This window comes from Agelaius tricolor, unplaced genomic scaffold (genome assembly GCF_023055355.1).
Source record: "Agelaius tricolor isolate 1412-34295 unplaced genomic scaffold, bAgeTri1.0.p SCAF_1, whole genome shotgun sequence".
Taxonomy (NCBI): Eukaryota; Metazoa; Chordata; class Aves; order Passeriformes; family Icteridae; genus Agelaius; species Agelaius tricolor.
The window spans coordinates 16,020,704-16,046,413 of record NW_027269261.1 but is presented as its reverse complement, the minus strand read 5'-3'; the positions used below and the strand labels follow the sequence as shown (position 1 = coordinate 16,046,413).

At 42.0% G+C, this 25,710-nt stretch overlaps 1 long non-coding RNA gene across 2 annotated transcripts in view; it reads right to left on the bottom strand.

Moving 5' to 3' along the window:
- The window catches only part of LOC139589027 (uncharacterized), a 324,400-nt gene extending 308,189 nt beyond the window's left edge, over nucleotides 1–16,211 (bottom strand). Inside the window, exon 1 of one of the 2 annotated variants that reach the window (XR_011678905.1) lies at nucleotides 16,085–16,211. This is a non-coding gene — a long non-coding RNA (uncharacterized lncRNA). The remainder of the gene's footprint in view (nucleotides 1–16,084) is intronic. The other variant, XR_011678906.1, reaches the window with a different exon arrangement.
- Between the last annotated feature and the right edge of the window lie 9,499 nt (nucleotides 16,212–25,710).

Below are 25,710 nucleotides of genomic sequence, written 5' to 3'. Positions count from 1 at the left end.
GGGCTCTTTATTGGATCAGTACTAATAAAGATAATTAGTTTTCAGCTGTTCCACTTGAGTCCACAGTCCCCTTGATCATGGCAAGCAGCTGGTCCAAAGTTTCCCAGCCAGAATCCTTGTGCTCCATCTGGCTCATGTAGTCCTTTGAGTTTCAAACTGCAAATCTGCAGCAGGATTCCCATGCTGCTCATGACACCCTAAAACCCTGCTTCTGGATGTCATGGTCTCAGCTGATGTTTTGACCCCTTGTGAGATTAGGTAAATGCATCCAAAAGACTCTTGTCATGCCCTCTGTTGGGAACTGATTTAAAGCCCCACAAAAAGCCCCAGGGTCGCAGGGTGCAAAAACTATGCCACATCTCCTTTATGTTGCTTCTCCCTCACCTGTTTGCCTCCCAGTACCATATCAGGTTATAATCTTCTGTTTTCCTAACATTTGTAACACACAGTTGATCAACCCACTTCCCAAGGTGATCCTGGTTCATCGGTGGAGCCTCCTGTGCCTCTCTGCTGGCAGTCTCCTATTGGAAACCAGCAGAATAGGCAGGAGATAATCAGGCAGCCGATGTGGTCTGAATATGAGTCTCTTTATCTCTTTATGCATTCTCTTCTCAAACTGTATGACCTGCATTTCAGGCACCCTTGGGCTTGGGATTTACATTTTTAATATCAGGGGCTTGTGACGCTGTCCTCTTGTTGGTTAATTGGTATCAGAGAGCAAGTGTTTTCCCTTCCACTGAAATAAATCTCCCCTAAAGCTGCAATTGCTCATTCTTTTGTTCCATCCTCATTTGAAATGGGTTCTGCAAAGCCTCCACACCATGCTAAATAATCTTCAACTCTCACTTTTTAAAATCTGTTGGTTTATGCCTTAATGGCTTTGATGGGCTTTGCTATTCAGTCTTGTTACTTAAACCACTTTCCTCATATTCCTAAACTCTGTGTTTTCATTCATCCTTACCACAGTGGACTCTTTGAAGCTGAAAGGATTTATTTATCATCCAGAATACTTTTCCCCCCTGATTTTGGAAACATACCTTTTTAAGAGACAATGTGACACAGTTCAGAGTATTTTCTTGGTCTAGAATATTGAGTCTAAAACAAATGCATTTTGTCTTCTGATTTGCTGAAAAATCCATCTGTACCTCTCAGGGAATAATTTTTCCACTGGATCTGTGTCAGCTCCAAACAATAGAAATGTTGCATTCATCATCAGTTTAATGTGATCTGAAATAACATTCTCTCTGAATTCTGTAGTTAGTAGTGTTAATAAAAGCTAATCAGTAGCAATGGTGAATTTCTGGAAGATTACTGCACATGAGCTGTAATTCTCTGTCTTCAATATGCATTGCAGTTTTAAATTAAACTAATTTGGACACACATAGGAAATGTCAGTCTGGGTAACACTGTGTAAACAGACTGAAGTATCATAGAGGAGGATCAAGAACAAATAAAATCATCTGTGTGACTTTGTTCTTAAATCAATGTTGACACTTTTGCTGCTCCTACAATGATAATGTAACTTTCAGCTCTTTCTTCATGTGCTGTCCTTATTGTGCAACCATGGAAATACTGAAAAGAGTAATCATCATTTTGTCAGTCATTTATTTTAATATTGTTCTCCAAATATTTGAAAATATCTAAAAACAAGAGGAGAATTTCCGAAGGTCATCTATCAGTCAGAGGCAGTCTGCTCTCCTTCCAACCCACACACAGCTTCTTCGAAAACTGGAAAGACGTCCGTGTATTTGAAAACCCGCCAGCTGCTTCCAGGCCAGACAGCCGATGTGCCCAGATTCCTCCATTCTCTGGGGGGGAAAAAATTATTCAGGAGCCAAATTTGTTTTGTTTTCTCTTATATTTTACACTGATTACAGAAAGAAATAGTGTCACTGAAAAAATTCAGTCAAAAAGGGTTTTTCTAATGACTGAAATTGGAATTCAGCCCCAAAAGACATAGACATTGAGCCAGCCTCTGAAATCAGAGATGTCACTTCATCCAGCTTCTATGGGAAAAGAACTGAATCCACACTGAGCCCAAATTTCTGGGCTGATATGTAATAGCATTTGCCTAATTAGAGTCCAGCTGGAGGCTTATTATATAGCAGGATACAGTAGGCTTTTGCTTCTTCAAATCAGTCATGGACACAGGCTTGGCGGAAGAACTTGGCTTCCTGTGATCTAACCAGGACACGATGGTATTTAATGGGAGTGTGACTGGTTTTTTTATTACAAACTGGCCCCTGCAGAACTTTGATTTTCCCTGCAGCCATGGTCTCTCACCTGCAGTCCTGACATGCTTCAAGCTGCAGGCTGAAATACCAGTTTTAAGGGTGTGGTTAAACACAGAAGCAAGAACCAAGGTTTGTATCTGCATTGTGTGGCCTGGAGTTAACCCACTCAACTACATGAAGGTCACCTTCCTAGTTTTATGTGTGGAATTATACCACCTACTTTAGTATCTCACAGCAGGAGGGAGCACTTCCAGGTTTAGTCGATGCTTGCAATGTGCTCTTAGGGTTGTAAAGAATTTTAAGTGCTATTTTGGAAAGTTGTGTGCAGAAAATGGCAGCACAGGCCACTCCTCACCTGGTCAAGATGGATTTATCCAGCATCATATTTCCAAGTGATAAAATTCTCTACTCATACTGTGGATGAGGTTTCACCAGTGAAGAATTTGAAGAGATTCTGCTCTTGGGCAAATAGGAAATTTGAAATCCCATGAAAGGAACTCTTTCAGCAGTCTTTCAAGATTAGACACAGTTTTCTGCATTATTGGATAGGCTGGGGGAGAGTTGTCACCAGAACTTGTCTCCTTGCATGGTGAAACATTCCACAAGGATCAGAAGTAAATCCTTCTGCAAAATGCACCAGGGACTTGATGGTTTTGATGGCCATGGTTCTCTATGCTTCCAGGAGGACAATAACCAGAATTCCAAAATGCTGTCTCCAAGCTCCAATGATGCCAATCAGTATCAATTAGGACCAAGGACTTAATATTTGCTATTAAGTACAGCAAAAAGGTAGCTTGCTTGCCACAGATTTTTCCCAATTTTTGTATGATGAGTGAGTCACAGACATCACTCATCTCAGACACACTTTCCAGACCTTGAGCATCAGCTTGGCTGTGGTAATTACCCATGCACAGATACAGAGTCTGAGGCAGGACTTCAACTCATCTGAATTAGATCCACTATCAACAACAGAAATTAGCTGTGTTTCAAGTACAGCTCAGGGACTAAGTGCTTGTACGTGCATATTTACCACAGGTCAGACAACATGATTTAATGTATTATTCCCAAACCCAGTTGACACCCTTTGTGTTAATTTCTTTAGATATGGGCTTTATTTCATAAATTAACAAAAGTGAAATCTACACACACCCTTAATGCTGACACTTTTATAGAGGAGCAATGGATGTAACTGCTACTGCTTTCATATACCCTCTTCTGATCACAGAAGGCTGACCCCCAGTTACTGCCCACCCTTCTACCTCTGACAGAAGACAGTAAGAGCAAGCAGGTCATGCCACAGTCAAGTTATATTCTAAACAAGTCAGGCTAAATAATCCAACAGCAAACCCTGGTAAAAAAATGATCCAAGTTAGAGGGATGAGCCTTGTTAACAATCACTTAACTGAACAGGGAAGATTAAATCTAAGTGGGCTTGCTTGGACCACTTGCTTGGTGCTTGCTTACACCTGTTCAGGCAGTGACATACACTTCAGGCAGCAGATGGGAAGGAAAGGAAAGGAGTTAGACCCCTATCATTGTGCCCACAGGTATCAAACTGGTGGGAAGCTGAGAGGGGAGATTCCTTCAGGCAGCACAGCTCTGTACCTTGCAAAGGGACACCTGGGATAGCACATTTCTTAACTGGGAATGTCAGCAGCTCTACCTGGAATTGGCACAGGTCACACACCTCACTCCATGACTCCTGCAGCCACATCCTCCCAGTATCTAGAGGCCAGGTACAGGGAGCTGACTCCTGGCTATGCTACTTCAGCTGCTGACTGTTTCCTTGCATATCTCTTCTGCCCCAGCACTATAAGCCCAGAATTCAATTCAGGAAATCTGAATTCAGAAAGAAAACAAGACTATACCACCTAAGAGAGACAATATCTCTCTCCCTTTGTGCAATGATTAGTACTTTTTAGCTGCTATTCCCCCTAAAACTTGCAATTCAAAAAGTGGCGAAAATAACTCTTCTCATTAGCAATAACAGTCATGTGAAAAGAAATAACTTGTCTCACCAATTATGGGCATTGGGTTCACAGTCCATTTGCTCCTGATCACTTATTTTCAGTTACTCCTTGTAGTCTGCCTCATCTTACTTGGAAAGACAGCAGCACAAGGGGAACATAGTACCTCTTACTGCTCAACTTCTTCATTTTTGCAAACCTTAGGGAGGCCTTTTCATCTCTCTCTCAGAGGATAATGAGGTACAGTGAGGGTTAATACCAGAAGTCCAGTAACAGCAAGTCCTGTATAATATTATTCTTCATAGACATAGGATCATAAACAAATGAGCCAGCAGTACTTTTTCTAGTACTACAGTCAACTCCACTTCCCATGGAGTTTTCTCTGTCCCAAAATAAAAAGAAATGAATAAGCTAAATCTAACAAACAGATATTATTTGCCTGGTCATCCACAGGAGTGAGTGAAGACAAGATACCTCTGTGCTTAAGAAATTAAGTTAGAATAAGAGATGACCTCAGCATCCCAAACTGGAAAAACAAAAAAAAAAAAACAAAAAAACAAAAAAAAAAAAAACCAAAAAAAAAAAAGACAATTCTAAACTGCTTTATGTTGTTAATGTTGTTTGCAGCCATACAAACCTCATTAGAGCTGAATTTCTGCAGAGCATCATCGTGACATTCAATGGACCACTTGCAAAGTATGCATTTCCTTTAAGTGTCCAGAACAAACTATCTGGGTCTGGAGCTGGGGCCAGATGTTTGTTAGAAAGCCAAGCTCTGGGCAAAACAACCATCCAAGCTTCCACACTTGCTCCAATTTGCCAATTAAACATACAAAACAAATAATGTGAAAGGGGAGGAAGGAGGAACAACACCCTGCTGCTTTGCCAGAAAATGTCAAAATAAGCCAGAGATAGGAGCCAGTAGAGCTACTTACACCACACTATAAAATGCAGAGCATTGCCTGCCTCCTGATCCTGATAATAATTTGTCATTGTACTGAAGCCTCATTGTGTTTGTTTCCTTTAAGGGAGACAAAAGTCTCATATGAAATCTTTGAGGCAGTTTGGTTAGGCTGCCCAGTAAGACATTTCAAGGGAAGATCATTATCCCCACCTTGGAAAGCCTGCAGTTTCTGTGTGTGTGTGAATACCTAACCAACACACCATAATGTGGAACAGTGTGCCCCAGCAAAGGGCTCAACTACTAATCCTCTCTGGCACTTGCTCAAAGCAGCAAATGCTCCTGCACTGGAAACACAGTGAGGAATAGCTCTCAGCCAGCTCTCACAAGCAGTAAACACAGCAAAGGATGCCTTGGGATGCCTCTCCCAGTTTGAGTATATGCCTTCTTCCTGCACCCAGAGGCAGGTAGCTACACACCAGGCAGACTAAAGACAGGCTTGCATAAGATCTTCTATATTGCACTCCTTTTGAGCTCCAGTTTCATTTGCGCACCAAGAACACAGAAACTGGATATCACCTACAAAAGAGCAGTGCTGAAATCCTCTTATTGTGTCCATCTTTCTAGCACTCTCTAGGATGTTTTTGGCTGGAAACTGTCTCCTGCACAGAGTCACTGCACATAAACAGAAAAGGAAGGAAACATCATTGGGTCGGTGGAACCTGATGTGTTCCAGAGTCCTGAAGGAATTGACTGGTGTAGTTGCCAAGCCACTCTCCATGATATTTGAAAAGCCATGGCAGACAGGTGAAATCCCTGGTGATTGGAAAAGGGGAAAATTGTACCTATCTTTAAAAGGAGGACCCTGGAGGACCCTGGGAAATACCAATCTGTCAGCCTCACCTCTGTGCCTGGGAAGATCATGGAACAGATCCTCTGAGAAACTCTGCTAAGGCACATGGAGAACAGGGAGGTGATTCAGAAGAGATAGAATGGCTTCACCAAGGGCAAGTCTCACCTGACCAACCCAGTGGCCTACTATGATGAAGTGACTACATCAATGGACAAGGGAACCATTACAGGTGTCATTTATCTGGATTTCGGTAATGCTCTTGACACGATCTCCCACAGCACCTTTCTCTCTAAATCGGAGAGAGGTGGACTTGATGAGTGGACTGTTGGATGGATGAGTAAGTGGTTGGATGTTCACATACAGAGGGTCAATGTCTCGGAGTCCTGATGGACATCAGTGACAAGTGGTCCATATTGGGACCAATATCTCCATTAATGACATGGACAAAGGGATCAGGTGCACCTTCAGCAGATGACACTAAGCTGAGTGGTGATGCCCAGAGGAAGCTGGACAAGCTTGAGAATTGAGCCACTGGAATCTCATGAGATTCAGTAAGGGCAAGTGCAAGGTGCTGTACCTGGGTCAGGGCAGCCCAGGCTGGGGGATGGACAGATGGAAAGCAGCCTTGGGAAGAAGGACTTGGGGGTGCTGGTGGATAGGAGGCTGGATATGCCCCAGCCATGTGCACTGAGAGCCCAGAAAGCCAAATGTGCCCTGGGCTGCATCCAAGGCAGTGTGGGGGGCAGGTGAGGAGGAATTCTGCTGCTCCTGCTTCACTCTGGTGAGACCCCACCTGCAGTGCTGCACTCAGATCTGGGGTCCCCAGCATAGGAAGGACATGGACCTGTTGGAACCAGTTCAGAGCAGGACACCAAGATGATTATAGGGATGGAGTAACTCTGCTATGAAAAAAGGCTGAGATAATTGGAATTGGAATTGGGATTGTACAGCCTGGAAAAGTGGCTGTTCTGGCTTTGGAGTGACCTAAATGTGGCCTTCCAATATCTGAAGGGAGTCCACAAGAAAGATGGAAAGAGACTATTTAAAAGAGCATGTAATGACGGGACAAAGCAAAATGGCATAAAACTGAGAGTAGATTTAGATATTAGGAAGAAATTCGTTACTATGAGAGTGGTGAGGCACTGGAACAAGTTGCCCAGAGAGGTTATGGATGACTCCTCCCTGGATACGTTCAAGGCCAGGCTGGATGGAGCTCTGAGCAACCAGTCTGGTGGAAAGTATCCCTGTCCATGGCAGTTGGGTTGGAATGAGATGATCTTTAAGGTCCCTCCCAAACCTAACCATTCCATGATTATGATTCTAAAATTCTATGATTTTTTTCCATGGGAAAGATGTAAAAAAGCAGTCTGGAGCTAGTACAGTAGAACAGGCAGTGGCCAGGTGAGAAGTGAACCTGATACTTGCTAATCCCAGGAAGTATAACTGTGTCAGGTGATGTGTCACAGTTTAACAAGAGAGGAGATGGACAGCAGGGAGGAGAGTCCCAGGGTGACTCCAGCAAGATGTGTGCAAGATGTCTGAGCTCTGCAGTACACCATATCTCTGCAGTACAGACATACATATTCACGGATCTCAGAGATGACAAGAAAAACTATCAGCAACTGTGATTCATCTGTAATTTCTAGCTCCAAATGTGCCCTGAGAAACTGCTCGGGAGTCTTTCTTTGTATGAATTAAGAATTGCACATACTTTGCTTCATTAATGTATTTCTTTAATTATCAGAACTAATGTTCTTAGAAGGCTTCCGATTGTCCTTAAAATATAGTTCATATCCATCCTTTATTATAAGGAAAGCTGCAATTCTTACAAAAGACAAATTATTCCAACCCACCATCCTATCATTGAAAAAATGTCATTGGTGATTTGGACTGCTGTTGAATTTGCCAATAGGTTCATTTTGTACTCTAAAAGGGAAATCAGATAATTTCTTTGGCAAGACTGCACATTTCTTATTGCACATAGTTATTGCACAACCTTCAGCAAAAATGTATTTAAAAAAAAAAAGTTTTCAGATACTCTTAAGCCTATCCTCTTGCCACCAGCACCCTCTTTTTCCCCTTCAAAATCTCACAGCTTTATTTTATCCTTGACTGCAAAATCAGCATTAAAAGTGACACTCAACATGAATTGGGGAGCAGTTTTTAAGTAAAGATGAAACAAATCTTAGAAGTATTTTAGTATTTTTTAAATATTTAAAGACTGTAACCACAAAATCAAAGTTCTGTGTTTCAGATACTTTTATGTACTGGTCTAACCAAAACCAGCTTGGTATAAAAATATATTTTTGCAAGTCAGCTCTCTTCCATAATGAGAACTATCCCCTTAAACTACTGCTGTAAGGTCATCTGGCCTGCAGAGTCTTGCCCTCTTCCCTAGCACACTCCTGTTAGCAGAATGGGAATGACCCAGCATCCCATAAACCTCTAAGCCCCTGAAATACCAGAGGCACCCAAGTCAAAGCGCAAGAAAAGCCATTAATTCAGCATTCCTTTCCCTTCTTAGGTGCTTGGTGTAAGTTGGACCTGGATCCTGAAGAGGCTGGAACACAGGTCTAAGCTTACACACTGCAAGGGGTTCCATTAACTTCAACAATTGCAAACACTGGGTGGCTTAGGGACTTACAAACAGAAAACCGAGCTCCATTATCTCTTCAAAAAGGATCCTGCCTATCTGGAAAGCCCATTTGTGGGGGGAGAGGGGCATGGGGAGAAGGGTGGGTGTTGGGGTTGTTAACTATTACAGTTACATTACAGCATGATTAGTCCACTGAAAGAACACAGCAGGAATTAAAAAAAAAAAAAAAACCAAAAGCTCGTACTTCCTCTCCACTCCCAAGTTAGTTTGTTTTATGTATTTGAGTATTTGATGGCCCTTCATGAAGACACAGTAAGACCCTGAACCTGCAATGACCCCTGTTTCCACAAGAACATATGGACTGCAATGCAGGGCTTTGCCTGGACAGGGCTCATTGTCAGCTGAGACTCAAACATCCCTGAGCGAGCAGAAAAGCTAAAGCATATTTTAATATTTAAAAAAAAAAAGACCAGCAGGTTTTTACTCTTCTGCTTCTATGAGACACTTCCTCCACTTCCTATCGTGCTGTTTTACAACTGAACACATCCCTGTAGGTGTCGGATGCTCAGCAGGGACTGCACTATTTATATGTAAGGCACCATTCTGCAGCACCTTGAGCTGTGTTATTCAGCACCTTCAACTCTTTCTGAACTCTGCTTGAGCTGGGGGGCACTCAGCCCCTCTCTGGATGGCACACAAAACTAGTTTACTTTGATCTTAAGTGCTGGAATTATTTCTGATTAAATCTAATTTCATTAAATCCTCGAATTTGCCCATTCCCCTAATATTTGCAACTTCACTGAAAACTATACATGTACAAACCACTAGCATCACACATCCTAGTGAAGATGAAGTTAATTTACAGGATCTAGCCTTTAAAATACAAGGATTTCACAACAAATCTGTTGCTATGGTAACAGAGGAAGCTTATGTGAACTTCAGGCATTCATATTCATAGAAACTCCTGAAGCAAGACTGACTGTTGGCCATAACATCCCTACTCTTGCCAAGTTTCAAATAGTGCATGAATTATGCCAAAAACAAATGGGTGTGACTAATACAAGCACACAGAACACCAAGGGAAAAAGAAACACCCAAGCTTTTGCCTCTAAGGCAACATTTGTTGATTGAAAAGATGGGCATTTGGAGAGTATGCCTTTTCCTTCCCTCTATCTTCTTGCTTTACTTGCACATCATAAAAGCCCCACATGCACATTTGCCTGCCATAAATTGTACAACTGCTAGTAATCACACATCTTTGCAGTCTATAGAACAAATCTTTTTTTAAAGACCTGCTCCCTTTGTACTCCCCTGGTATTTAAGGAGCACGTGTGTGCTGGAGGAGGAAAGTCAATCTGTTTTAACTCATACCTTTCTCTGTCACATAGCTGCAAGCATTTCTTTTTGCAGCCTCTGAAAAAAGCATGCCCAGCCTTAGCCTGTGACAAGATCTGTGACATTAGATTCATCTCTCACATCCTCTCCTGCCCATCTCATCTCTGCACCCCAACCCAGCCTGCCCACTCTCATTTAGCAAGGTCAGATTTTTCCCAGGGCCAGACTGCATTTAATGTGCTGCATCCAGATCCAGAGACTTCCTGCTAATTACTGTGGTCACACTTCCTAATCCAACAAGCATCAAACTGCACAGCAGCCTCTGAAGTGGAATAGGTCACCTGGCAATGTGCTGCAGGTCATTCAGTTGGCAGATTTTTCTTGATGAAAGACTGTTGTGTAAGATAGCTGCCCCAACATGAACAGCAATGTAGACTAATTACATGTGATACACCCACTCTGACTCATGAGATAGCACTGAAGTAAGGGACAGAGGAAGGGGAAGAAGATGAAGAGAAAAAGGAAGAATCAGTACAGTAAGCCCTTAACTCACCTAAGGAACAAGTGGAAGTTTCACACTTTCCACTTTTCCCTGTGGAATAGAAAAGTTCTGCAAATTTTGGATTCCAAGAATTTGTTCAAGTCAAGAACCAACCTCTCTTTTTCTGTCCCAGCTCCTCTGCTGTACAGCAGCTCCATTTCCCAATGCAATTCAGCCCAAATCAACATTTACTTCTCAGAACTCAATAACTTCTTTTGGGTCTGATGGGCTCTATAAAGGCTAAACCCATTAAAAACAAGCAAGAAAGAAGTAGAAACATTTCTCTGGCTGTCATTTCAGCCCTTGTTTCCACAGACAACTTTACAGCCTCTCACTTTGCCCAAATCCTGATTTTTGCTTAATGATGGAATTAGCCCAAACACGTGTTGAGAGAAGTATGTGAAGACATGGGAAGGCTCAGAAGACCAAGGCAGACCACCACAGACCAGGGGTTTTGCAGTAGGAAAACATAAATCCCTCTAAAAACTGATCTTGAAATTCAGTGTCGAGGATACAGAATAAGGGTTTTCTTCCTTGCATGCACCACCTCAAGAGTCAGTCTACCTTTTCAGATCAAGTGTTAAGCCCTGACCCCATAATCTTTCCCAGTGTGTTTTTGACAGAATGGTGGCCTCGAATCTATTTTGACAGTCCACCTGTGCATGATCAAGAAGGCTGCTTTCAGTTTCCAGGACTTAGGCCTGGGAGCTGGGAGATCTTGAATGAACACAACAGAAAAACAGAGGGAGGGGAAGAAGGTGAGAAATCACAAAAGCTACTTTTGGTCCATGGATTATTTAAGAACACCTGTGTTACCTGAACATTTGACCTTGCTTTGCCCTGGATTATTCACAATGCTGGCATCGAGTTGCCACTTGCCAGAAAATCATATTGGGTTACTCACCATCACATGAGACGGGCCTGCCTCCAAACTGAGCAGATTCAACCAATGCTAAAAATTGCACGTACTCATAGGCCTTTGCCAGTCGACTGCCTATTTCCCAGCCATAAGGGTTTTGGTAGTTTGGCCTCCAGCCTTGTTGCTAACAGCACTCAACTGAACAAAGCAACATCTCTTTTGAGCATGCTGGGGCACTAGCAGACACCACAAAGCCAAGTATGTCCCTGAGGACTTGCTCAGAGCTCTCAGAAAGGCTTACCTGGACTAAAATATGCCTTGGATGAAACTTGGCTGCCTCATATCAGGATACAACAGCTAGCTGAGGAAGCAAGAAGTGAAATCACCCACTAATTTTACACCACCAGTCACCACTGACTTACCCTCAGTTTGTGTTGGAGGTCACTGAAATCTAACTCAGACCTCCCTGTCATCTCATTCTGAAATGATGGCTATGGACTTGGTCTTCTTGTTTCATAAGTACATTTTGGACTCACTGGATGGCTTCTTGAACTCTCATGCAGCACTTTGACTCTGACTTCATCACAGCATAGTACTGTATCACATGAATACATTTTCCTCTTAGAGTTTTTAGTAAAAGACTTCTGGAAGATGCAAGCCTGATCTCCCTTAGGCTTTAAACCATCCATTCTTTCAGGACTGTAATACTAGCATCCTGGGGCAGTACAGACAGTCCCTGGAAAGGACTAGCAAGAAGATCTGAAACATGCTTTCAGTTCTACCCATTACAAATTTTTGGTCCCCAATACTCTTTGGGAGTGAAAAGCAGAAGCAAATTCCTATACCTTCATTCTAACAGTAGCCTAGACTGTGTTGGCAGGCCAAGTAGTGGCCACTGCCTTTAAATGAATTAATTCTGCTTTGTAGAGAAACATGTGAGTCCTGACAGAACAGGTGGTAACATTTCAGAGTGGTTGTGTTACAATTCTATAAGCTTAGCTTATAGCATTACAGCTGTTCCAGATGTGGGTCACCATGTTCAAACTGGTATTTTTAATACCAGTTCCCAGAACCACTCAGGACTTGGAGCTTACTTTTCTTCAAGCATTGTAGTTGGTTGACTCAAGTGGAAGCCTTAGTTTTTGTCCCAGTCAAGCCCTCATTTCCATTTTGGTCCTCTAGAACAGCTAAATTTATCTCACCCTGTTTGAACCTATTTTACTTCTTACTTGTTACTCTTTCCTTCCTGAAAAATGTTGGTTGTTTATAGTCTGCAGTTTTTTGGAGGAAGAGGTTTCAGGGAAAAAAAAAGCATATAAGTGAAATGGTGGCAGTTATAGCCAGGAAGACATTGTTCTGTGAACAATGAAAGGGCAGCCTCTACAAAAGAGCAGGATGTTCTGGGCACCCCTACCAAACTGCCTACCATCTACACAGCCGTGTCAGAGACTGCCTATCCAAGCCAGCCAGGAGCACCAGCAGGCCTAACTACCCCTAGAAGAGACAGGTTTGCTCTTAAATGCCTCAAGGCTGTCCTTTCCTTGCCATACAGGCAATACTCAAAGGTCCTTTGATACTTTGCTCCCAGGTAAATGCCCAAATTCTTCTGGGAACTGAGAAGTCCTCTGCAAATTTGCAGTGTCAGAAGTCTGAGTGACACAGGCCATGCTATGTCTTAGGGCTTCTTATTTTCCAGCTTAGAGGAATGAAAAGGCTATGTACTATAATTTAGTAAAGACCACACTGACTTCAAAATGAACTATTAAGGGGGCAATGGAAAAGACTGCCACAAATAGTCCTGGATGTGAAATGGAGACACTGATAAGGTTTTGTTGATGAGTTCTATTACTTGCCATAAAGGACCTTAACTTCATCTAGAAGACAGGAAAGCAACTGCATTCCTAAGCACTCTTTTTAAAAACTCTAATGTTTTAAGTAAGAACACTAAATATCTATTGAAGTTTCAAATTCAGAATGACTCCGCTCTTGGTAAATGAAGGCTTCCGTTTTCCTGGTAGCAAGATGGAGATCTGGTGGATAGAGATGAGAAACATTTCCCTCATTAATCTCTATGGGTCTGCCTGGAGACCCAAATCTTAAGCACATGCTTATGTACTTGATTGAACACAGAAAAAACTTAAGCACACATTTAAGTGTTTTGATGAGTGTTGCCATATGAATTTCAACATGGATTTACAGATCTATGGCTTGACTGACAGACTCAACCCTTTCAAACATATATTATCTAATTAGTGCCTGAAGGGAAAGGCCTAGATATAGAACATTTGTCTTTTAGCACACAACTCACACAGCATTTCATGATGTCTTGACACTTATTAATTGCATTCAGTTTGAATATAAACACTGTCACATGATCCTTAATTGAGAATTGGCTGAAATACCATAAACAAAGGATTACAAGCACAGAGCAGGGAGGATGTGTCTCCAGGGATGCCATGGGGAATTTTGGTTGTGTCCAGTCTTGTTCTCAAACAATAAGGAAAATAGAATTATAAACAAGCCAGACTTCACAGACAGTAGAAAACAGACATGAGAAAAGCCAGAAAAACAGAAGAAAGAAAGAAAAGAAAGAAAGAAAGAAAGAAAGAAAGAAAGAAAGAAAGAAAGAAAGAAAGAAAGAGAAAGAAAGAGTAGTAAAGGAAGAAAAAAATTTCTATCTTCTTCTTCTCAGCTGGAAGAGAGACAATATTCTTAACACCTTCTGTCCAAAGAGTTAAAGTAAACTCCAAGGATTATTCAAAGTATGTACAGAACTGTAGTAGAAATAGTATCCCAATATCATACAGATCAGTAAAAACTTTACTCTCTCCAGGGAGAAAGGCAGAAGTAGAAAGGTTCTGTAAAACTACCATGTCTTCTAAACTAACTCCAGCAGCAGCAATCGCACCAGTATAAACTCCCTTCCTGCCTCCCCTCCATCTGCCAACATTCTTCCCTGAGGCTGTTCCATGTTTGCCATCTCCAATTCTATGGACTACAGACTTCAGTCATCCCAGCTCCTGTTACAGGTTGGGACTTGTTACAGAGGCAAGATTAACTTACTTTCTTGGCTTGGTCATGACATCTGGGAAATTCCTTCCTTGCTCAAGCAATCAGAGCCCGGGACCCCAGGATGTGACTGCCACCAACAGGCAGTGGAAGAAGTGGATGACACAAAAACAGTCTAGGGTTTTAAGGTCTTCTACAAGTATGTATGACTTTGAAGGTGCTCACAAGAACAAGGAAGATCCTATGGGATTGAAGGACAAGAGTCCAAACTTGCAATGAAAACTAGAAGGACTTCAAACTTTGGCAACTACTTTCTGAATATAATACACTCTACGCTTCAGCTAAGAGGAAGCCAAGTGCTGGAGCATTGTGTGTTTGTAGAGCTGCAAGTTAGTCCAAACGCATTTTTTCACATTAGTCTGGCATTTGCTAAAAGCCACTACAGCTGTATTTGTAGCAGATAATTTTTTTAGATGACCAGAAGACTTATTTTCATCTGCCTATCAATTAATTCATTTATCATTTCAACCTTTCCTTTAAGTAGAATTGTTCTCTCATAACTTTCATACCATTGCAAATGTATACTGTTTATGCACACTGTTTATGCAGTGTGGGGGAATCAAGTAAAATTCACCAGAGCTTTCAATCAGTGCGAGAGAGAAAGAGATGAAGAAAAGTGCAGCAACAGTATATTTGAGAGAAACATCATTTATTCTGCCTAACAATGAATCTGCTATCTAGAAACAAGACTGATTATTCATAATGCTACCCTCTGCTATTACCAGAACTCTCTACAGCCCCGATCAGCTTTTATCCAACATGTTTAGCTTGTCAAAGTCAATTAGCCCTTCCACGTGTTTATTTCACAGCATTACTTCAGTACACAACCAGAAACCCAAGTATCAAATTGAGTACATATTTGTTTGTATGTATTTTATATTACCCTAGCTCTTGACAGCTTTAAAAGAACACACATCTTAGAAATAATTGAGCTTTCTTTAGGAAAAGATCTGCCATGCAAAGTTGATTTTTCTGTAAGCAGCTTCTTGGTGGAGGGTTACTATTTTAAAGTAGGAAGACAGATTGTGTAATACTATATCTTTATAGTTACATACTGCAATAAAGAGTATAATTTATAACAAGAGTAACAAAGGACAGGGATATCTCCCCTAACAAAAACCCTGCAACAGCATACTCAAGATAACATGAAAAGTAAGGGCTACACCAGGGAGCACACAGCAAGCAAACCGACCACTCAGATCTGGCGCAGATCCATCAAGCCTCCTAATCCTTGTAATAACACCCATCCCAAGCCATATACTGGAATCACTCATAGCTCAGGTAACATTACATAGACATAGATCAGGTCCAGTACAGTCAGAATCAGAATTTTCAGCCCCAGTGACACAGGACCAGGCTGTCTCTGCCTGTTGCCCCACTTCAAGAAGCACCAGCTCTTCCAGCTAACTGCTCAAGAGCTGTTTAACAGCAATGACACCACTTCTGGCATTGAGCTGCTCTTGAAAGATATGTAACTATTCTTACCCCTACATCTGAGCCAACATACTCTATGTATCTGTTCAGTTTGCCCCATGTCCAGACAGCCACTCACAGAACTCTGACAACGTCCTGCAAATAGTTTCATCTACCCAAGAAGCAACACAGCTTTACTTGGAGTACCTGAGAGTATAAAATCCACTATGTCCTCCTCAGCCCCACCACTGCCCACCACCAAGCCCATCTCCATCAGCTCCCACACAACCAGTGGAATTAACAACAGTTTGCTCACCCTTCAGAGAACAGCTTCTTCTGCCTCGTAATCTCAGGACTGCACCTCAAATACAGGGCCCAATCTCCAGAACCCTCACTGCTCTCCCACTCCAACTGAACATCTTTTTATAGCCCAGCCTCCTCACACTGCACAGGACTACTAGGCTGGCTGAGAGCCTCTTAATGCTCCTCTGCGTGGTAGAGGGTGGGAATGTGCCTCCCCACATGGCTTTACAAATACTGAACAACTTCACATAGTCTCTGCAAAGACAGAGAAACTGTCGTGTCCCCAGTCAGGGAAAGCAAAGCAGCAGCTTCAGCATCATCCCCTGCTGCCTGTCAGCACCAAACCTGTGCCCTTCTTACATGAGCACAGGGAGTCAGGAGCAGCTGTGCAGGTCATAAGCAGATCAGCTCCTCACACACAAAAAGCTTGTCTGAAGCGCCCAGTGCCAATGAGCTCTGAAGCCGATTTCCACACAGTACTAGCAGGGCTCCCTTTTGGGTGAATCACCTTCACAGCCAAAAAATGAAAGCCTGAGGAAAGCTTATTATCCATGAAATGCAGAATTGCCAAAAAATACAAAGCCTCCAGCATTTTGAAATTAGTTTACCTTGGAGAATCCCTGTTATTTTAATGGAAAGACACCTAAGCATGCAAACACTGAAGTACAGGTTAAGAAAAGCCAGCTGAAACTTCTGGCCCAATTTTCTTCCTGTTCACATTTCTGAAACAAGCTCACTTGGGGCCAGGATGTTCCTCATATCACCAAAATCAGCACAATCTAAACTATCCCTGGACATTCAGCTTTAAAATACATGTATCTCTTCTTCACACTGTACACTGCATGTACCTGATACAAAAGAGAATAACACAAACCAATGGGGTTTTGTGCTCACTTGTGTTCTTCTGAATAAATACACAAAATACTGAAGATTTTCCCCTAAGATACTTTGGGAAAGCTCCTGCAGTCATTTTTTCTGTCTAGTGAGCATTTCCTCTAATAAATGCAACACCCAGAAATATTGAGTTTGTGTCACAGAGACACTTCCTTACAGCTGAGAATCATCAGGCTTTGAATCCAGCTAAAAAGAGATGAATTAGCAAATAGAGATGACATGTTAGCATTTCCTGTAAGAGAAGGCCTCACCAGCACATATGATGAATTCTGAGACCCATATAATATATGAATAAATAGCCATGATTTTAAAATATTATTATTTAGAGCATCAGCCAAGCTTTGTCAGTTTGAGATTTGAACAAAAGGTATCACACGTTTTTCCATTTACAGCATATACTTGGGACAGCACTGACAACAATTAACATGAGGTAAAAAACCTTCCCAAATAGTTTGGTATTGTCTGGATGACCACTGAATTTTAATAACAATTTCAATTAATTAAGACAGGAAAACACCAGAATCATAACAACAGTGCTATTTTATTGGCAGGCTGTTGTGGGAAAGAGTATTCATCTGTTGGCCAGCAATAAAAATCAAAATAACTGCAAGTAGCCTTGAGGCTAGAATCTGCTCTTATTTACACCATCCAGGTAATTCCATTTATTGCAGTGGGATTTCTCCAGGCAGATATTGTGGTTGTGCAGCTGTTTAACACCTCGTGCAGAATAGAGCCCTCCAAGGAAAATCTGGCTCTGCGTATTTATGCTTTCTATCAGGCATATACTCATATGGGGCTATAATGAAATGTTAAAAAATAAAGTAAAATAAAATTGGGGACTTCTGAATCAGGTTTTAACTCTGCCCTTCTGCACAAGGTTCCAACTGAATTACCAAGTTCGTATTGTGCCTGGGAGGCACAAGAAAGTATAAGGGGTAAAGAGCTCATTTCTCCATTACTAATTCCTATTATTGTTAACTGGAGTGAAAAATAAGGTGGATCAAAGTGAAGATGTCAGAAGAAAAAAAGATCAAATAACTTGAACAGGCAATAATAGTATATTGACTAGCTACAGCAGCTGGATTACAGGTGGTAGTTTTTCCTCCCAAAGAATGGCTGGTATAGGAAACCATTTCTAAGGTGAAACAGAGGACACTGGTCAGAAGAGCAAGAGAACCACAGTCTTTGAATGAATCCACCACTGCAGCAACACTGAAGTAAGAAATCCTTCTGGAAGGAGGAAGGTAGACTTGGCATTTCACATGCCCTTATGTTTCCTGCTGTTCCCTTGTGTTTCTCAGTAGCTGTGGCAGAAGTCTCAGTTGAGGATGAATGCATCACTGGAAGACAGCGAGTGAGATGGCTGGGGATCTGTCCCCATCAAAGAGCCTTTCTGTAAGGCTGCACGTGAAGATGATGCCTTTGGTTGAGACCAGTGCACCAGGAAATGTTGGCTTGCAAGATTTCTCACAAACCTGGAATAATGCACCTGCTTAAGTTTGAAAGCAGTAACTGTTTTGTACCTACAGTACCCACTGAAGGCCAGGCAGACAAGTTTGTCTTTTGTGGACATGGAAGGTGCAGAAAGGTCTCGGGTAAACAGCTTAGCAGAGAGAAAACACTGTGTTCATTGCACAATAAAGATGACAATTTTCTTTACAAAATACTTCAGATTGATGGCAGTGTATTGGCACAGAGAAGTTATCCATACTCGGTGACTAATTCACCTTTGCAAGATATTGCTTCTACAGCTGACAACAGACCCAGACAGGAGTCCTGCCCCTGAAATCATTTCCCATTAATTTCAATCACTCTGAAAGGTTCAGCCACCAAAAGTTTCCAAGTCAGCTGGCACACAAATGTCTAGGCCCTGCCAATATTTTGTGATCCACTTACTGTAAACACAGAGCTAATGAATGTTCATTCCCTTGATGATTATTTTGGAAAGTGGAGACATGTCTAAGAGTATTTACAAGGTATGTGGTCCTCCAAAAAATTGATAAATATTCTGACACATCTTAAAACAGAGGCACCAATGCCTTCAGCCAAATAAATAATGCTAATCATGTAAAAAGACATGAGTTATCTCAGTAGCCTCAATGTATTAATTTCATTACCTCCGAACATTGCAGTTGTTAAATATGCTGACCCCACAGCTTGGGAAAGGACAGGAACAAGATTAATGCAGATGAAAATTTTTTGCTGTTGTAGAAACCTCTGCAGAACTGTGATGGCATTTTGTGTCAGTCTATTCATACTTCTTCCACCAGCCATGGCCATTGCTAACTCATAAGGTTCCCTTAGCAGGACTTGAGACTGCAGCTCTTCCAGCAAACAGTATGCTCCAACTCTGGAAGAAAAGCAGAGTTGCAAGTGAAAATGAGATGTGCCAGGGTTGCTGTCCCCCTTTCCACTGAGCTAAGCTAGAATTCAGCAATGCACTATCAACAGCCTACAAGAAAACTTGAATCCTTGATACCCAAATGGGCTGATCTTCTAAATATCTAGGCACAAGATAAAAATTATTTTATAAATGCACTCCTGTGCAAACAGACATGTAGACTTAACAGACTTAAACAGAAAGTTGAAAATTATGTTTTAACGATATTGTGTTAAGAATCACCAAGAAAAATAAAATTGAATTTTTTTCACTACAACTCTCTAAAGGCAGATGATGAGACCCTTTGAAGACACTGAGAATTTAGCAATATGAAGTAAATTGCAGATGCTGTGTCTGACACAGCACCTCTCCTGTAAGGCTGTACTCACTGACTGCCATCTTAGAAAGCTCTGAGGAGTCAAGGAAGTTGAATGCAATCTTCTGGTCCTCGGTCTTTCCACAAGACAGTGTGTCTTCCAAGGAAGGGAACAGGAAACGTGCCTCTGTGTGTGATCATGTTGCCATCTAGTGACCGCAGCCCAGAGACCGCTCAAGCCCTGACACTGTTCCACAGGCACAGACAATGCTGTGAGTGAAGCAACAGGGTCTTGTATAACTGAGACCTCGGGGGAAGTCAGAGCTGTTGCCAAGATATACAGGATTATTCTTTCTAAAGCTGCAAGTCTCACTTAGGCAGAAACAGCAAGTTCCTTGAGTAGTGTGATAAGGAACTAAGAGCTCATAAAGATTATTGGATCATTTTTGTACCACCCTTGAGCTCCAGAGCCAACAGGGCAGTTCCCTTTCCTGAATTCACACCAAGAGTTGGCAAGACCAGCCAAAAAATCAGTCGTGGCCAGCTGGTCTCTGCCATTCCTATGATATTTGCTCAACTTTCCCAGTTAAGGGCAAAGAAGAACAAAACATCCCAGCCTGGGTATTAAGAGTGCAAGGCCTCCTCTACTGCTCTTGCACCTGGATTCAATGGCAGATTTTCTGGGACAGGAGAAAATTAAGTTATTTTCTACAGCCCAAAGGATGTAGGTACCCAGCATTCTTTTAAATTACCAAAATATGTAGGCAAATATAATCTTGGTATTACACACAGGCACTTTTGAAATCCAACTCTCACATGCTCTTTAGGCACTTTTTACCGATCCTGTCCCAAAACACTCCATTTCCATCAATTATGGTGGCAAACTTCTTTTTTGGCAGTTGAACAAAGATGTTGAGATGCCCTTATGTGGGACTTCCTGCAGTATCTTTTGAAAGTTTTTCACCCTGCCTAATCACTAAACATTACCACCCCAAAGTCTCTGGATCCTGAAAATTTCTTCTCCCCACAGTATCGGGGTTTGTGGAATTTATCCTTGTTTTTCCTGCTGATGAAAGAAGACCTTCTGTTTCCACCTTAACAGTCACACATCAATATGGATCAGTATCATCTGGATGGTTCTGTCTATAAACATACAGACAGCTACAAAAATAGCTCAAGTGTCTTCTTCCTGTTATTCTCTAATTTATCTCTTTTTCTTTGATCTGAAAAGCCACCGATTTGGCTTTGCTAAAATATAAATAATTTTTTTTTAGGTTGTATTTCCTGGTCAAATGCAGACAATGAAAGGCTGATTTCAGCATACTTTTGTCCTTAAATTGTTATAGAAGTTTCAGTGTGTTTTCCTGAGAGATGTGATACACTCAAGAATTGCAAGCAGATATTATTTACTGACTCAAATTCATTAGAGATCAAAGAACAGGGAAAATAAGCCTCATCTTTCTTGTTCTTCTTGGCAGTGGAACTTTTGTATCACTTAGAAAACCAAAAGGCAAGAGGAAAAGAAAAAACATGAGGATATATAATTGCACTGGGGAGAAAAACACGAAATACCTAAGGGATCTAAGGACAGCTTCCAAAAGCTATCATAATAACTAAATTAATAAACCAAGTCAAAGGCTGATTACCAAGCACAGTGGCCCTAATCGTCAATTGCCATAAAAGAATCTTGATGTACCAACGCCAGTGTAAAATAGCTGAAGGTCTTCTTGTACTATGACAATGCCCTATGATTTTGGATGGGATAGTTTTTACAGAAAATGGAGGACAGAATGCTGCCCCATACATCCCTCCCTGGGAATAAGGGAATCACATTTGTAAAATGCACTCAGTGATGAAGCTAAGCTCTGCCACTCCTGTTAAATTGGCTCAAGGTTTCCTGTTAAGCACAAAGGAAAAAACCCCGTAAGGTAGAAAGAATAGCCATGTGCAAGATTCCTATTTTTATGACTATTCATGTAGTCAATTAATTTTCCCCAAAATAACAAACTAGCTGAGACTAGAGACTGAAATTTTGTTCTGTTTTTTCCTATGGGAATTTATATTCCTCAGGCAATTCCTTAAAATCAGGTTTTCTTTTAGTCTTTAGCAAAGTGCTTCCTTTCCAGAGAGACCACCCAGAAGAAAACAGGAAGTCCCATGGTTTCATATTCTTTAAGGAGCAGAATGTTGAGTTCCAGCCCCACACTTACCCAGTCCCTAAGGAGTTAATGTGTTGAGCAGCTACTTCATGTTCTGCAGATATGTATGCACTGATTAGCAGTGGTTGGAATAAAAGACTACAGCCCAAGGAAGGCAGAGCATTCTCAGAAACAGCAGTCTGGCAAGAAGCTGTCAAGGGAATAGATCCAGAACCCCCAAGAAGAATGAGACAGACTGACTGGGAGCAATTAAGGAAAATCATTTCATTCTCTATAAAGGAGAGAACAGAGCAACTTTCTGAAGCTGAAAAGTGGAGTCCCTGGAAATTCCTATTAACATAGGATGCAGAAGGGAGTAAAAGACCAACAGACTGCACTACTCATGACCTCTTGGAGGATACCAGTAAAACTTCTCACGAGGAGAGTGGAAAGTCTTCCTCCCCATCAAAAGGAAAAGGCATTATCTCCCTATCAAACATACTAATGATGGCAGCACTGCTTTTAGAGCAGTTTTCATTCCAGTGCAAACCACTCAGCTGCTGGCTGCTTGTTTTGGGGGTCACTCACACATTATCACCTGGCTATGCAACGTTTCACAGGGCAAAGCTGAATGCTCCAATGCCCACTTTCTCCACTCACACCCTTACCTGACCAGAAGCTGCACCATGCTGCTAGAAAAAGCCATTCAAAAGGCAAAGGGGTCCATCCCTATTAGTCCTTTGATTACTGACAGTGTTAATGATTAGCAGCAACTATTGAGACATTTAGGATTGAACTGGCAGATTGACTGACAATACCATCTCCTTTTTGCAGACACTGGAACAACCAAACACCAGTCCCACCTAAGAACTTTATCACCAAATCTTACCTAATTCCAACTACGGAAGCAGACAACAGTAGTCATCTTGAAGAAGGATACAGGATGCTAGAAATAAACAATACTCTGTTCCCCATCCCTGTGTTTGGACTTGACCTTCATTCCATCAGGTTTTGTATCTTATTCAAAAAAAAACATGTTGTGTATAATTTATTATGAAACTGGTTATCCTAAATAAGCAGGAAAAGAGGTTTTCTTCTCTCTGTCTCTTGCAAAGTTTTGGTCCCAATGTAGTCTAGCAGCAATGAGTTTCATAGACTAATTCCACAGTATGTGGAGATGGATTCCCATGGGGCAGCTGTGATCCTTTCTATGAATCAGCAGCTTTGAATTTTTTGGTAACAGTGAACATCACCTCTGTGGTCCTCCCTGCTTCTTTCTTTCTCCTGTGTGACCGCAGAGGCCATGGGCATGTTCCTGGATGGAACATGTTCCTGGATTGTCACAGGGTGACAATCGCAATACAAAAATAGCCCCCTTGCAAATCTATGGATTAAAGCTCATAAATTGCCCAGAAGGAACAAGTCTCCTTAAAGATCAGAGACCCAGCTGGACCCATATTTCCAGCTGGAATGATGGCAGGTTTACAGATCCATCTGATCAGCACTCTCTCTCACAAAACAGGGGTGAATGGGGGGCTGAGTCATGGGAGTGAGGCAGAGACATGTGAAAGGAGGGCACGGACTCAAAGGTATGAGTCCCACTGCTCCTGCAAAGGATGTGCCAGCAGGTTGTATTCCACAAAAGATAGAAAGAGAAAATTGCTTTAACCACTCCTACACTATTCCTTCTTTGGGGAGCTTTATCACATGCCATCTCCTTGATCTTCATAAGGCAAATTAATCCATTCTATGGCAGTGACTCCCTCGTGGTCCACGGGGCCTGGACAAGATGAATGCTTTACATGACCTCAGCACTTTTGTCAAGTCCTCGTGTGCCTCTGTGGCTCTTTGAGGAGGAGACAGGAGCAAAGCTTGTGACTTGCATCCTGTCAGTCACAGATATTCTCAAACTCCCCTGAGGGTCACATGCCTGGGGAGAGCACAAAGATAGCACAAAGGTCTCCCAAACTAACACTCTCAGCCCAGAGTGGAAAAGGCAAGCAAATCCATGGCCTAACTGTCAGAGTTGTCAAAGAATCACACAATGGTTGAGGTGGCAAGGGACCTATGGAGGTCAACTTGTCCAACCCCTCTGTTCAAGTAGGGTCACCTAGAGCAGGCTGCCCATGACCATCAGTCTTGCTTTCACTGGTTTTGGTGGGAAGTACTGACGTCTAGAGTATCTTGCAGGACAGTATCTTACCTTAGGCATTCATTTTATTATATAAAAATAAACAGATGGGAAAAGCAAGTGATAATATTTCACAGAAAGCAGTGCTATTTGGAATAGGGCTGAACTCTGATGCAAAAGACGTCATAAAGCAACTATTTCTACATACACAAAAACAAAACCCAGAAATGTTTAAAATATTTCTGTTCAGGATTAATTCATAGCCAGTAAAACTCTGCCTGCAATCCTATATCAGAATAAGCCATCTTCCTATTTATCCATCTTAGTAAATGGAAAAAATATAAAATAGCAAACTCCTCCTTTGAAAGAAAATAGATGCTACTATCTCAGCATTGAAACTAAAAGAAAAGCAACCATTTTTGCAAAATAATTAATTAATCATTTGAATTCTTTAAAAGCCAGTAGCAAACAGCTGTTTTCAAATAAGGCTTCTTAGGCCATGGAACAATTTAGTAAAGAGAAATCCTATTACTCTCTTTGAAAGGTCTTAAAGTGCTTTTCAAGGGAGTGCTATAAAGTTATAGATGGGAAAGCCAAGACCTTATATGGTTGTAGGATATATCCAAGGCCATTTTACAACCAAGTAGTGGAAAGAGGAATATAAACAAAATTTCTTAATCCTCAGACCATGGCCAGTTTCCCTTAGCCTTACATCTATCACATACACAACTGGAACAGCAGTCAATAACTAATCTGTTTGCTCATGGGCCCTCCCATTGTGGCTTTGTGAGAATCCATGTGGAAACCTCGTTGGATGCACCAACACCTAACATTGCTCAGCCACAAATCACTCTCCTTTATCCAATTAAAGGCAGTAAGATGCAACAGGGGCCCACTCCTGAAAAGCTAGGGCGATTTCATACTAGACTTGGGTGAAATGACTCCCAGGATTCAGTATTGCTGTTCCTCAGTGCCCAGTATTGTGGATGGTCCTGTTTAGCATCTTTGTCAATGATTTGGGTTGAATGCATCCTGAGTAAGTTTGCAGAGGACATATGTTGGTTGAGAGTGTTGATCTGCTGGAGGGCAGGAAGGCTCTGCAGAGGCTGGATAGACAGACTGAAAATGGCTGGAGGAGCTTCAACAAGGCCATGTGCCGGACCCTGCATTTGGGTTGCAACAACCCCACCCAGTGAGACAGGCTGGCGAAAGAGCAGCTTGAGAGCTGCTCAGAAGAAAGGGACTTGGGGTTCTGTTTGACAGGTGGCTGAATACAAGCCAAAAATATGCTCAGGTGGCCAAGAAGGCCAATAGCATCCTGAGCTGTATTGGGAATAGTGGGACCAGCAGGACCAGGGCAGTGATCGCCCTGCTGTACTTGGCACTGGTGAGGCCACATGTCAAGCCCTGTGTCCAGTTCTGGGCCCCTCAATTCAGGAAGGACACTGAGGTGCTGGAAAGAAATCAGAAAAGGGCAAAGGACCTGGTGAAGGATCTGAAAAAAAAAGTAAGTTCTAAGAGGATCAGCTGAAGGAACAGTATTTGTTTAACCTGGAAAAAAGGAGGTTCAGGGGTGACCTTAACCCCCTCTAACTCCCTGAAGGGAGACTCTAGTTTGGTGGGGGTTCTTCTTTTCTGTCGTGTCTCAGAATGAGAGGAAATGGCCTTAAATTATGCGAGGGGAGGGTCAGATTAGGTATTAGGGGGGAAAGAAATCACGGGAAGAGTGATTTGGCATTGGAATAAGTTCCCTGGGGAGGTGCTGGAGTCACCGTCTCTG